Below are 13,820 nucleotides of genomic sequence, written 5' to 3' on the forward strand. Positions count from 1 at the left end.
ACACAACCTCTGCTGCAGTAGCTGACCTGCACGGCCTAACCCCACCCCGCGCTACCATGGGCTCTGCCTTTCGTGACCCCCCCCCCCCACCCCCGACTGCAGCCCCCAGACCAGAATGGTCGCCCCCTGCACCCCCTCCACCCCCGGCCAGACCGATCAATTCCTGCCTCTCCCCGGTCAGACTGATTGTTTCCCCCCCCCCACCCCCTCCCCCACCATGTTCGCTATGCAGAGTGTGCAGCAGATTCCCCCCCGTCAATCAATCTCTGTGAAGAGCGCACAGCACCCCCCCCCCCCCCCCCCCCCCACCCCTGATTGGCCAGGCCTTGCCCCCTCAGGTCCCACCCCTTGGCACTACCTGTTGCCCAAGGAACAATCCCCCTTGCCCCCCCCCCCCCGACCTCCTGGGGGAGCCTCAATGGCCATCACATCTGGTCCCGTTGATGGGGGACCATATATGATCCTTGCCGGAGGGAACCTCCACCGGAGAGGCCACACAGGCAAGTGAGCCCAGATAATTGAGTCCCAGGCTCGCTAATTCCATTCAAATGATTATGAAATTCCATTTATGTAATTTATTCAGCCTCACGCCGCAAATGACTGCAAAGCTGATCACATCAGGTATCCGGTGCCCATAAGATTGTGAGGGGCGATAAATCATTCTTGGCTTTCTCGCGATCTTACTGGCTTGTACCACTCACATGCTTCCTTGTTCCAGACTCCCTCCCAGAGAAAATAGTTCCTCTGTATCTACATTACCAAATCCCTGTATCATTTTAAACACCTCAATTAAATCAACCTTCCAAACCTATGGGAATACAATCTAATTTTAAACTGCTCTGATAATTTAACCCTTTAAGAATAGTTTTTATACCACTCTGCTATCTTTTAGTGATTTGTGTACATGGACACAAAAATCCCTTTGCTCTTGCACAGCTCCTCGTTTATCCTCATTAAGGAATTAGATACAAAGTGGATTACCTCACGTGAAATGAAATGAAAGTCACCAAAGTCCCAGAGGACAATAGGTTGCTCTTCCTTTTTGAGAGGGACAGAGTGCTGACTGCTGGTGATTTAACCAGAGCATCACCATGCCTCAGATGAGGGGCAAGGTTGAGAAAGTGGGGCCTTCATGAATAGCCGGTCCGGGAATTGATCCCATGCTGTTGGCGTCACTCCACATCACGATCCAGCCAATTGAGCTAACCGCTTTCCCCACACTGAAATGCATCTGCCATAGTTTATGTCCTCTCATTTGCTTTGTCTATTACCCTTTGTAATTTTCTGTGTTTAACTACACAACTTACTTTGCTTCCTAACAATGTCATCTACAAACATGGGTCTGGAACCCTTTATTCTTTCATCCAATTTATTGACGTCTTGGGCAAAATGCTGAAACCATAGTATGGATCCCTGGAGAATATAATTTGTCACATTTCAAGAATGACAAAACAATTCCTTTATTCCCCACCCCCCACCTAGCAAACAACTACAAAGCCAAGTCACAAAATTACCTTCAATTCTCTGCATTCTCCTTTTAGCTTTTTTCTTGTTCGGAAGCTTATCTTCTGAAAGTTCATACAAGCAAGATTCATAGGTACTCCTCTATCTACAGTGCCAGTCACCTCCTCAAATAATTTCACTAGATTAATCAGGTATCACCTATCCTTCACCAAGCCATGCTTCTTTGATCATCTCACACATGATCATGCTTAGTTGAGTAGGAATGGTGAGGTTTGGTCAGGTTGGGACAAGGGTAAGTTGGGGTGTCAAGGGACCATTCAATGGGGCAGAGTTGGGGGTCTAGGTGAGAATCAGGTGGTGAAGTAAGGTCAAGTCAGGTTGGGTTGGGGAGTGCAGATTGAGGGAGTGTTTTGGGGTCTTGGGAAGAGCCAGGGTAAAGGGATCAGTTGTATAGTTACCCAGGAGTTAGACTTGTACCTTTCAACGAACATTTCCTGGGTAACCATCCAGGTAAGTCAGAACTGTCCAAAGTCTCTGACTCTACAGACTTGGAGATTTTTTGGAGGGTCCTGGGGAGCAGAGGAATTCCTCATCGGAAATTCAAACTTCCCAGGCAATTCCCACAGAGCCATATGTTGGGACTTTCGAGGATTCCTGTCATATATCTCGAGGGCATACTTATGGTCATTGACTATCCAGGGACAGAAAATCTGGGCCATCACATTTTTTGAAGAAAATTACATACTAAAAAGCTGTTTGATGATGATATCTGATATCTATCTGATGATCTTACACTTGATCGTATGCAAATAAGTTTGAGTGGAAAAATCACTTTGTAAAAAAAATGTAATTCTGAGTCTAGTATCCACCCCTAGTGGAAATTCTTGACTATTGTTCTAGATCATTGTTCTGTCCCGAACTCTTCCTGGAATTTTTGTTTGGGTTCCTCTGCTAGTCCACTGTTAAAAAGTTAATACCTCTCATTAAAACGTCATAGCTTTTGTACAAACTAGCCATATCTCCATATTTATGGATCCCCTCACTATATAATCTGCTATCAGAACGTTTATAAGTAACTCCCACTAGAGTCCTGCAGCCTTAGTTTGAATCATCGTGTTTCCACCACCAGATCATCTCTACTGAAATTCTTTCTATAGCTTTTATTGTATCTTTCAGTCCTATTATTGCTCTTCCTTTTCCAATTTTTCTGTCCTTTCTAAAGATCCCAGTATCTGTAATATTTAGCTCGCAGTCATGCCCAGCTTGAAGATATGTCTAAACAAATGATACCACATAATTTGAAGCTGCATTTGGGCTTGCCATTAATAATGCTATTTGATAGGAGTAATTGGGAAAGGCAATTCTCTCTGGTTGGTAAGTAACTAACCACATATAGGTCAATAATTCAAAATTATCACTAAGGAAACTACTTTATGTGGAAAATAGTTAGATCAACTGAAGGGAGTAGCTGAGACAAGAAACTATTGCTTCTTTTAAGAGTTGAGCAAACATTTGAAGCAAAGGAAAATATGGGACTATGGAGCACATGGATTAGTTTTGTCTGGTGAAGAGTCAGCACCAAGTATGATGGGCTGATTGGTCTGTATCTGTGCTATAATAAATCAATTCAGACAGAGGAAACTTGCATTATATCAGTCCAGCGTGGATTTGAATCTAAATATTAAACAGCATATAATCCATTGCACTGCCCATCCCCACTGCCTGAGAAAGCACTAATTCTCCTATTTTGAGTAGAATGTACTGGGGCTGGGGTCTCTCTAGCATACCTGGGTTGTGATGAATTGCTCAAACTGAGTTACCATCAGCTGCATTTTACAGTGAGGAGCAGATTGCTGAAGTTTAATTAAGAGTCTGATATAGGGATGCTGAAATCAGAATGCTTCAATAAGCTTCTGCACACTTACCTCAAAAATATCTGGATTTTAACTGTTGATCATGATTCTATAACTCTTGATTTAAGCTACTCACATGGCAGTGGTGCCCGGCCATAGTCAAACAGCTCACCTACTACTTCCCAGGGTCTTGTCTGAAGGATGCCTGGCCATCGGAGCAAAGAATGAGAAGGCTACCAGTGCATGTCGGAATATACCCCATTTTAAAAAAGAACAGGCCCTTTAGTGACAAAAAGTTGGGCGTTTCCAGCCCAGGCCAGTGGAGTGAAATTAATTTGTGCATGATTCCAATTTCAAGCAGGTCATCAGAGCTTCAGACCTTTTGAGGCTCCTGTCATCTCCCGCTCTCAGGATTCCCCAATAATAATGGCATTTAAAAGTCTGAACAACAGATGCTGAACACGTGCTTCAGAACAAGACAGCAACAACACTGAACTCAATATGCTTGGGAGCTTTAGTGAATGAATCATGGAGTAGCAACTCTTTACGATGAAGCCTTTTTCATCTCTTCTTTCAAAGCTGGCAGGCCCAAGGCACTCCTGAAAACTCAATCGTCTGCCCCCTTGCTTTGAGTGCATATAATCTTTCATCATTTGACCTCCTGCCTCCAACTGCCTCATCCCATCACAGAGCCTTACCCCTACCCACCTGTCAGTTAAATGCACAAGCATTCCAGCCTTTCCACCTCCTTCCCCCATTACCAATGTTGTTTTATGTAATAAAAGATGTTGAAAGAAAATGAAACAATTAACAGACATTAATCTGATGCCCTTGTGTTTTTCCCTCTTTCCCTGTGGACACCAATGACATGGAGGGATATGGAGATAGTGAGGAAAAGTGGCATTGAGATGGATGATCAGCCATGATGTAAATGAATGACGGAGCAGGTTTGACGGGCCGAATGGCCTGTTCCTATACTCCCAGTAATGCCCAAGAAATTGATCTTCAATTCCTAGAAACTCCCAGGATAACTAAATTAATATTTTTCATTGGTATTCACACAGGAGAGGGACAGTGTTGTCGAGGGGAGCACTGAGATGCAGGCTGTTGGACTGGACGGGATTGAGGTTCATAAGGAGGAGGTGTTAGCAATTCTGAAAAGGGTAAAAATAGATAAGTCCCCTGGGCCGGTTGAGCTTTATCCTAGGATTCTCTGGGAGGCTAGAGAGGAGATTGCAGAGCCTTTGGCTTTGATCTTTGTGTCGCCATTGTCTACAGGAACAGTGCCAGAAGACTGGAGGATAGCAAATGTTGTCCCCTTGTTCAAGAAGGGGAGTAGGGACAACCCTGGTAATTATAGACCGGTGAGCCTTACTTCTGTTGTGGGCAAAGTTTTGGAAAGGATTATAAGAGATAGGATTTATAATCATCTAGAAAGGAATAATTTGATTAGGGATAGTCAGCACGGTTTTGTGAAGGGTAGGTCGTGCCTCACAAACCTTATAGAGTTCTTTGAGAAGGTGACCAAAGAGGTGGATGAGGGTAAAGCGATTGATGTGGTGTATATGGATTTCAGCAAAGCGTTTGATAAGATTCCCCATGGTAAGCTATTGCAGAAAATACGGACACATGGGATTGAGGGTGATTTAGTGGTTTGGATCAGGAATTGGCTAGCTGTAAGAAAACAGAGGGTGGTGGTTGATGGGAAATATTCATCCTGGAGTTCAGTTACTAGTGGTGTACCGCAAGGATCTGTTTTGGGGCCACTGCTGTTTGTCATTTTTATAAATGACCTGGATGGATGGATTAGTAAATTTGCGGATGACACTAAAGTCAGTGGAGTTGTAGACAGTGCGGAGGGAAGTGGCAGGTTACAGGGGGACATTGATAAGCTGCAGAGCTGGGCTGAGAGGTGGCAAATGGAGTTTAATGCGGAAAAGTGTGAGGTGATTCACTTTGGAAGGAGTAACAGGAATACAAAGTACTGGGCTAATGGTAAGATACTTGGTAGTGTGGATGAACAGGTTGATAGGGTTGTTAAGAAGGCATATGGTGTGTTAGGTTTTATTGGTAGAGGGATTGAGTTTCGGAGCCAGGAGGTCATGCTGCAGCTGTACAAAACTCTGGTGTGGCCGCACTTGGAGTATTGCGTACAGTTCTGGTCGCCGCATTATAGGAAGGATGTGGAAGTGTTGGAAAGGGTGCAGAGGAGATTTACCAGGATGTTGCCTGGTATGGTGGGAAGATCGTATGAGGAAAGGCTGAGGGACTTGAGGTTGTTTTCGTTAGAGAGAAGGTTAAGAAGTGACTTAATAGAGGCATACAAGATGATCAGAGGATTAGATAGGGTGGATAGTGAGAGCCTTTTTCCTCGGATGGTGATGGCTAACACGAGGGGACATAGCTTTAAATTGAGGGGTGACAGATATAGGACAGATGTTAGAGGTAGGTTCTTTACTCAGAGAGTAGTAAGGGTGTGGAATGCCCTGCCTGCAGCAGTAGTGGATTCGTCAACATTAAGAGCATTCAAATTGTTATTGGATAAACATATGGATGAAGGGCTCGGCGACAGGTGTGAGGGGGGAGGGGAGTGAACAATTAGTGGTGGGGTCACCTGTGGTTGTCCCCCTCCAAAACAAGTATATTGTTTTGGATAGTGTGGAGGAGGATGACTCTCCAGGGGTAAGCCACAGTGACCAGGTCACTGGCACACAGTCAGGCTCTGTGGCCCAGAAAGGAAAGAGAGGGATTAGGAGAGCAATAGTGGTCGGGGACGCATCGATTAGAGGCACGGACAAGCTTTCTGTGGGTGCGAACGGGACTCCAGGATGGTAGTCTGCCTACCTGGTGCTGGGGTACTGGATGTCTCCGAGCGGATAGGAGGCATATTAAAAGGGGAGGATAAAGAAACGGATGTCATTGTACACATTGGTGCAAATGACGTAGATAGGAAGAGCAGGGGGATCCTACGAGGGCAATTCAGGGAGTTGGGAAATAGGCTAAAAAGTAGGGCCTCCAGGGTGGCAATCTCTGGGCTGCTCCCAATGCCTAGGGCCAGTGAGGCTAGGAATAGGGAGATAGTACAATTGAACGCTTGGCTAAAGGACTGGTCCCGGAGGGAGGGCTTCATATTCCTGGATCACTGGGAAGTTTTCAAGAGAGGAGGGCACCTGTACAAGAAGGACGGGTCACAACTAAATTGGAAGGGCACGAATATCCTGGCTGGGAGTTTTGCTAGTGCAGTTCGGGTGGGTTTAAACTAATATGGCAGGGGGGTGGGGATCAAAAAATTATGTCTACAAGTGTAGAGGCTGGGGACAAGCTTGGGGCCAGGACAAGGCTGGCAAAGAAGAAGAGCACTCTGGGGGAGGATGACCTCACTGGGCCTGGAGGTCTGGAGTGCATCTACTTCAATGCAAGGAGCGTAGCAGGTAAGACAGACGAACCTAGGGCCTTAATGCTTACGAGTAATTTGGATGTGGTTGCGGTGACAGAGACTTGGTTGAAAGAGGGACAGGACTGGCAACTGAATATTCCAGGGTACAAGTGTTTTAGGCGAGACAGAGGAGAGGCCAGAAGAGGTGGGGGGTAGCAGTATTAGTTAGAGAGCATATTACAGCGGTGCAGAGGGAGGACAATTCTGAGGGGTCGTGTAACGAGTCACTGTGGGTGGAGCTCAGAAACAGGAAGGGCGCAGTCACTATGTTGGGGGTATACTACAGGCCCCCCAACAGCCCAAGGGAAGTGGAAGAACGGACATGTCAGGAGATAATGGATAGGTGCAGGAAAAATAGGGTTGTTGTAGTGGGAGACTTCAATTTCCCTGGTATAGACTGGAAATCGCGTAGGGCTGGGAGTCTGAATGGGGAGGAATTTGTAAAATGGGTACAGGAAGGTTCTTTGGAACAATATGTTGACAGTCCAACTAGAGAGGGGGCTATACTGGACCTGGTACTGGGGAATGAGCCCGGTCAGGTCTTCAAAGTTTCGGTAGGGGAACATGTGGCGAACAGTGACCACAATTCTGTTAGCTTTAGGATCGTGATGGAAAAGGATGAGTGGTGTCCCAAGGGTAAGGTGTTGGATTGGGGGAACGCTAACTTTAGTGGGATTAGGCAGAAATTGGCAGCTGTTGATTGGGAGAGGCTGTTTGAGGGTAAATCCACATCTGGCATGTGGGAGTCTTTTAAGGAACAATTGTTAGGGCTGCAGGATAGGCATGTGCCTGTAAAAAAGGATAGGAAGGGTAGGATTCGAGAACCGTGGATAACCAGGGAAATTGAGGGATTGGTCAAAAAGAAAAGAGAGGCATATGTTAGGTCCAGGCAGCTAAAAACGGAGGGAGCTCTGGAGGAATACAAAGAAAGTAGGAAAGAACTCAAACGAGGAATTAGAAGGGCTAAAAGGGGTCACGAAATGTCCTTGGCAGACAGGATTAAGGAGAATCCCAAGGCATTTTATTCATACGTTAGGAACAAAAGGGTTGTCAGGGAAAAAATCGGACCTCTCAGGGACAAAAGTGGGGAATTATGCTTGGAGCCCAAAGAAGTAGGGGAGATCCTAAATGAATACTTTGCGTCGGTATTCACAAAGGAGAGGGACGTGTTGACTGGGAGTGTTTCGGAGGGGAGTGTTAACCCGTTAGAGAAAATCTCCATTACAAGGGAGGAAGTGTTGGGTTTGTTAGAGAATATAAAGACTGACAAATCCCCAGGGCCTGGTGGAATCTATCCAAGGCTGCTCAGGGAGATGAGAGATGAAATCGCTGGGCCTCTGACGCAAATCTTTGTCTTGTCACTGGACACAGGTGAGGTCCCAGAGGATTGGAGGATAGCTAATGTGGTCCCGTTATTTAAGAAGGGTAGGAAGGATAACCCGGGAAATTATAGGCCGGTGAGCTTGACGTCCGTGGTAGGGAAGTTGTTGGAGAGGATTCTTAGAGATACGATATATGCGCATTTAGAAAGGAATAAACTCATTAACGATAGTCAGCATGGTTTTGAGAGAGGGAGGTCATGCCTCACTAACCTGGTGGAGTTTTTTGAAGAAGTGACTAGAATGGTTGATGAGGGAAGGGCCGTGGATGTCGTCTATATGGACTTTAGTAAAGCGTTTGACAAAGTCCCTCATGGTAGGTTGGTGCAAAAGGTTGGATCTCATGGGATAAAGGGGGAGGTGGCTAGATGGGTGGAGAACTGGCTTGGTCACAGAAGACAGAGGGTGGTAGTGGGAGGGTCTTTTTCCGGCTGGATGCCTGTGACTAGTGGTGTTCCGCAGGGCTCTGTATTGGGACCTCTGCTGTTTGTGATTTATATAAACGATCTGGAAGGTGTAACTGGGGTGATCAGTAAGTTTGCAGACAACACGAAAATGGCTGGACTTGGAGATAATGAGGAACATTGTCAGAGGCTACAGAAGGATATAGATAGGCTGGAAATTTGGGCAAAGAAATGGCAGATGGAGTTCAATCCAGATAAATGCGAAGTGATGCATTTTGGTAGAACTAACGTAGGGGGGAGCTATACGATAAATGGCAGAACCATAAAGGGCGTAGATACGCAGAGGGACCTGGGTGTGCAAGTCCACAGATCCTTGAAGGTGACGTCACAGGTGGAGAAGGTAGTGAATAAGGCATAAGGCATGCTTGCCTTCATAGGACGGGGCATAGAGTATAAAAGTTGGGGTCTGATGTTGCAGTTGTATAGAACGTTGGTTCGGCCGCATTTGGAATACTGCGCCCAGTTCTGGTCACCACACTACCAGAAGGACGTGGAGGCTTTAGAGAGAGTGCAGAGGAGGTTTACCAGGATGTTGTCTGGTATGGAAGGGCTTAGTTATGAGGAGAGATTGGGTAAACTGGGGTTGTTCTCACTGGAAAGACGGAGGATGAGGGGTGACCTAATAGAGGTGTATAAAATTATGAAAGGCATAGATAGGGTGAACGGTGGGAATCTTTTTCCCAGATCGGTGGTGATGTTCACGAGGGGTCATAGGTTCAAGGTGAGCGGGGGGGGGGGGGGGGGGAGGTTTAACACGGATATCAGAAGGACGTATTTTACACAGAGGGTGGTGGGGGCCTGGAATGCGCTGCCGGGCAAGGTGGTGGAGGCGGACACACTGGGAACGTTTAAGACTTATCTAGATAGCCACATGAACGGTGTGGGAATGGAGGGATTGAAAAGAATGGTCTAGTTTGGACCAGGGAGAGGCGCGGGCTTGGAGGGCCGAAGGGCCTGTTCCGTGCTGTATTGTTCTTTGTTCTATATTGGAATAGTGTCGATTAGAGGGCTTTAGATTGGTTTCACTGCTTGGCGCAACATCGAGGGCCGAAGGGCCTGTACTGCGCTGTAGTGTTCTATGTTTCTATTTTTTCTATGATAATTCTAGGGTGTGGAGGGGATGGGGATTCACAATTTGGATGGAAGTCACTGACCTGATTTTGAGAGAGTGAAAGAGTCCTGATCCCTTCCTTTAGTCACTCCACCCGCTCCCTTCCCACCCCACAAGCCGGGATTGGAAATGTTGTGAAATGTTTCCTGACTCGACGCAAGAGTGAGGGGCGAATCCAGCCTGGGCTGATCTCGGCATTGTTAGGGAAGGCGACCGGGACGCCAGGATGCCGATAGATGACCAGATTATCTGTTGGAAGGCTGCTTGCTGGCTGAGCAATGTGTAACTTACCGATTCACTCCGTTCCCAGGATAACAGTTAGTCAACTTGCTGAAAATTATCTATTCCAACTGCCCAAGCGCTCCGCACTGCCCAGTTTTCTATTTCTGTTTTCTCTAGGTCACAGTAACTTTCTAGAACTTCGATTTTTTTTCGATCTCTGACAGAACACTTCCTTCCCTTACTCAGCCACTCCCCTCACTCTCCCCTGAGAACCTGCGAATCTGTCACTCTGCTAGCGGCTCTGAGCTGAGACTGGGAGGTTTGGGGATGTGAAACCGCGGCTGGTCACCACCATGGTAACCAAGCGTGACTGGAGCCTCCAGGAACTACCGGCATAAACTTGAAGGACACAACGTGCATTCACACTCAGCCACACAAACAATGAAATAGAGCAGGTACACAACTCACAATACAGTGGGCCAAAACAATACAAAAGCAAATAAACGGGCAAACAATACACAACTCAAAGGATATAGGGTACAAAGAAGCATACACCGATTCACATACTGTACAAAAATGGAAGACAACACAAACACACACTCAAAAGACATAAGAACAGAAAACACTGGAACTACAGGGCCAGACAACATGGCAGGAAGAAAAGCAGCTAACTTGTACAGCCCTGGGAGGCAATTGTGCAGCGAGAGAGTCCTTTACCGTCCCTGTTGCTTGGCAATTACACACGCTAAGTTTTACCCAACCTGTTGGCATTTTTAGTGTAAGTTGTATACAATGTTGAATATGGATTGGATGCAAATATGGCCTTTAAGGTATTGGGATGTAATCCCACCAGAGAATTAAGAATCAACACAGTAGAGGGAATTTTCTCTATTTAGTTGAAGACTGGAGATAGTGACCAGTTATTGGCAGCAGCAATATGAAACCTGTTTTCTGAAATATTTCCTGAAATGTTGGGTGGGATTTTCCGGCCGCGCTCACCCCAAAGCTGTAAAATCCCGCCCGAGGTCAATGGACCTTTGCATGGTCCGTGTCCAACTCGCTACGATTCCTGTGGCGGACGGGACGGGAAATTTCCACCCATTGTCTCTAGTTCAGGAGTTCCGATCTCTAGAGGTCTTTTCCTGGAGGTGCCTCAGCGAATGCACTGGGGGCTCTCCTGGAAGTCCTCATGCAAAGATTGTACTGGAAGTTTAAACTGTCAGTGGACAATTTCCCCACACTGGGAATCAGCTGATATTCTAATTTAAATCAGAGTTTTCAGATGGTTAGGAAAGCAGAATAGTTATCAGGAAAAGTTAGAAGGATTAAAACCACTTTTAACTCCTGGGTACTGACACCACATTCCCCTGCCCCCCCCCTTTCCCTAATCACCACCCCCCCCCCCCTTCCCCTAATCACTACCCCATCCTCCCGACTATCTTCCCAACCCCTCCTACCCTATATTCCCCTCAACTAATCCTCCCTGCTAGCCCTCCACCCCCAACTAGTCACCCACCCCAGATTAACCTCCTAACATCTCCCCCCCCGACTAACTCCAATCCCCCAACTACCCCCTCTGACTAACCACCCAACTACACCCCGAATACCTCCACCTCCACTATCTCCCGACTACCCCCATTCCCCTCCTGATCTCCGACTACCTTCCCCTCAATTATCTCCTGCCCACTAGCTAGTGCTGACAAAGGGAGTATGGTTTCCTTTCCTCTGATGTTGTTGCCCTGCACTGAAAAAACTCAGGAACCAGGTGCACTGCACTTTTCGGAACTTCATGCAAGAAATGGGCAGCTCCTGACTAAGGAAAGCAAAAGGTCAGGAGTGGCAATCGGATAGTGATTGTCACTAACAGAAGTTATGGCCTTCTGTTTTTCTCTACACTGATCAGCTGAGTAGTTCCATCATTTTTGTTTCAGATATCCAGCATCTTTCTTTTGTATTGACTACTTACAATCTATATTAATGAAAGAATCAAGTTAACCGTAGCCAAAATTGCTGACAATACAAAGGTAGGTAGGAAAGAAAGTTGTGAGCAGGATAAAAAGAATCTGCAAGGTATGTAGGTACACTAACTGTCAACATTTTTGCAGATGGAATATATTGTGGAAAAATGTAAGTTTGTCCACCTTGGTAGGAAGAACAGAAACATCGAAAATAGAAGCAGGAGGAGGCCATTTTGCCCTCCGAGCCTGCTCCACCATTCATTTGACCATCAAATTCAATATCCTGAACCTGCCTTCCCTCCATATCCCTTGATCCTTTAGCCCTAAGAGCTATATCCAATTTCTTCTTGAAATCATATAACGCTTTGGCCTCAACTACTTTCTGTGGTAGTGAATTTCACAGATTCACCACTCCCTGGGTGAAGAAATTTCTCCTCACCTCAGTCCTAAAAGATCTACCCCTTATTCTCAAACTATGACCCCGAGTACTGGACTCCCCTACCACTGGGAACATTCTTCTGAATCTAGCCTGTCTAATCCTATTAGAATTTTTAAAGTTTCTATGAGATCCCCTCTCACTCTTCTAAGCTCCAATGAATACAATCCTAACCAACTTAGTCTCTCCTCATATGACAGATCTGCCATCCCAGGAATCAACCTGGTAAACTTTTGCTGCATGTTCTCTATGGCAAGGACATCCTTCCTTAGATAAGGACACCAAAACTGCACACAATACTCCAGGTGTGGCCTCACCAATGCCCTGTACAATTGCAGTAAAATATCCCTATCCCTATACTCAAATCCTCTTGCTATGAGGGCCGACATACCATTTGCCTTCTTTACTGCCTGCTGTACCTGTGCACTTACTTCCAGCAACTGATGCATAAGGACACAAAGGTCTTACTGAGTATCCAACTCTTTCAACTTACACCCATTCAAATAATAATCTGCTTTCCTATTTCTGCTACCAAAATGGATAACCTCACATTTATCCTCATTATACTGCATCTGCCATGTATATGCCACTCACTCAGCCTGTCCAGATCACGCTGAAACATTCCTGCATCCCCCACCAGCTCACCTTCCCATCCAACTTTGTATCATTTGAAAATTTAGAGATAACATTTAGTTCCCTCTTCCAAATTATTAATATACGATGTGAACAGTTGAGGTCCGAGCACAGATCCCCACCAGTCACTGCCTGCCAATCAGAAAAATGTCCCATTTATGCCAATTCTTTGCTTCCTGTCTGCTAACCAGCTTTCTATCCATCTCAAGACACTACTCACAATCCCATGCACTTTAACTCTACATTGTAATCTGTTATGTGAGACTTTGAAAAAAGCCTTCTGAAAGTCTAAATAAACCACTTCTACCAGTTCTCCCTAATCAATTCCACTAGTTGCATTCTCAAAGAATTCCAGCAGATTTGTCAAGCATGATTTCCCTATCGTAAATCCATGCTGACTTTGATTATACCATTGCTTTCCAAATACTGTGTTATGAAATCTTTGGTAATGGACTCTAGCAACTTCCCCGGTACTGACGTTAGGCTCACTAGTCTGTAGTTCTATGTTTTCTCTCTACCTCCCTTTTTGAATAATAGTTGGCTTACATTAGCTACCCTCCAATCTGTAGGAACCAGTCCAGAGTCCAAAGAATTTTAGAAAAGGACTACCAATAGATCTACTATTTCTAGTGCCACTTTCTTAAGATGAAGTTTATCATTAAGATGGAGATTTATGCAACTTCAATCCCATTAATTTCCCGAAAACCATTTCCCCACTAACACTGATTTCCTTTAGCTCCTCGCTAAATCTTTGAAGACAGAAGCAAAGTACAAATTTAATTCCTCAGCAATTTCTTTGTTCCCAGTTATGAATTCCCTTGTTTCTATTATAAGGGGCTTACATTTATTTTTGTCAAGCTTTTG

General features: G+C 45.6%; 1 protein-coding gene across 2 annotated transcripts in view; it reads right to left on the bottom strand.

Moving 5' to 3' along the window:
* LOC144492721 (mixed lineage kinase domain-like protein) overlaps positions 1-10,151 on the bottom strand; it is a 58,801-nt gene extending 48,650 nt beyond the window's left edge. The window contains exon 1 of one of the 2 annotated variants that reach the window (XM_078211077.1): positions 9,999-10,151. The gene's annotated coding sequence lies outside the window, so the exon portion shown is untranslated. The remainder of the gene's footprint in view (positions 1-9,998) is intronic. The other variant, XM_078211076.1, reaches the window with a different exon arrangement.
* Positions 10,152-13,820: the final 3,669 nt, after the last annotated feature.

This window comes from Mustelus asterias, chromosome 4 (assembly GCF_964213995.1).
Source record: "Mustelus asterias chromosome 4, sMusAst1.hap1.1, whole genome shotgun sequence".
In the NCBI taxonomy this organism is placed as follows: Eukaryota; Metazoa; Chordata; class Chondrichthyes; order Carcharhiniformes; family Triakidae; genus Mustelus; species Mustelus asterias.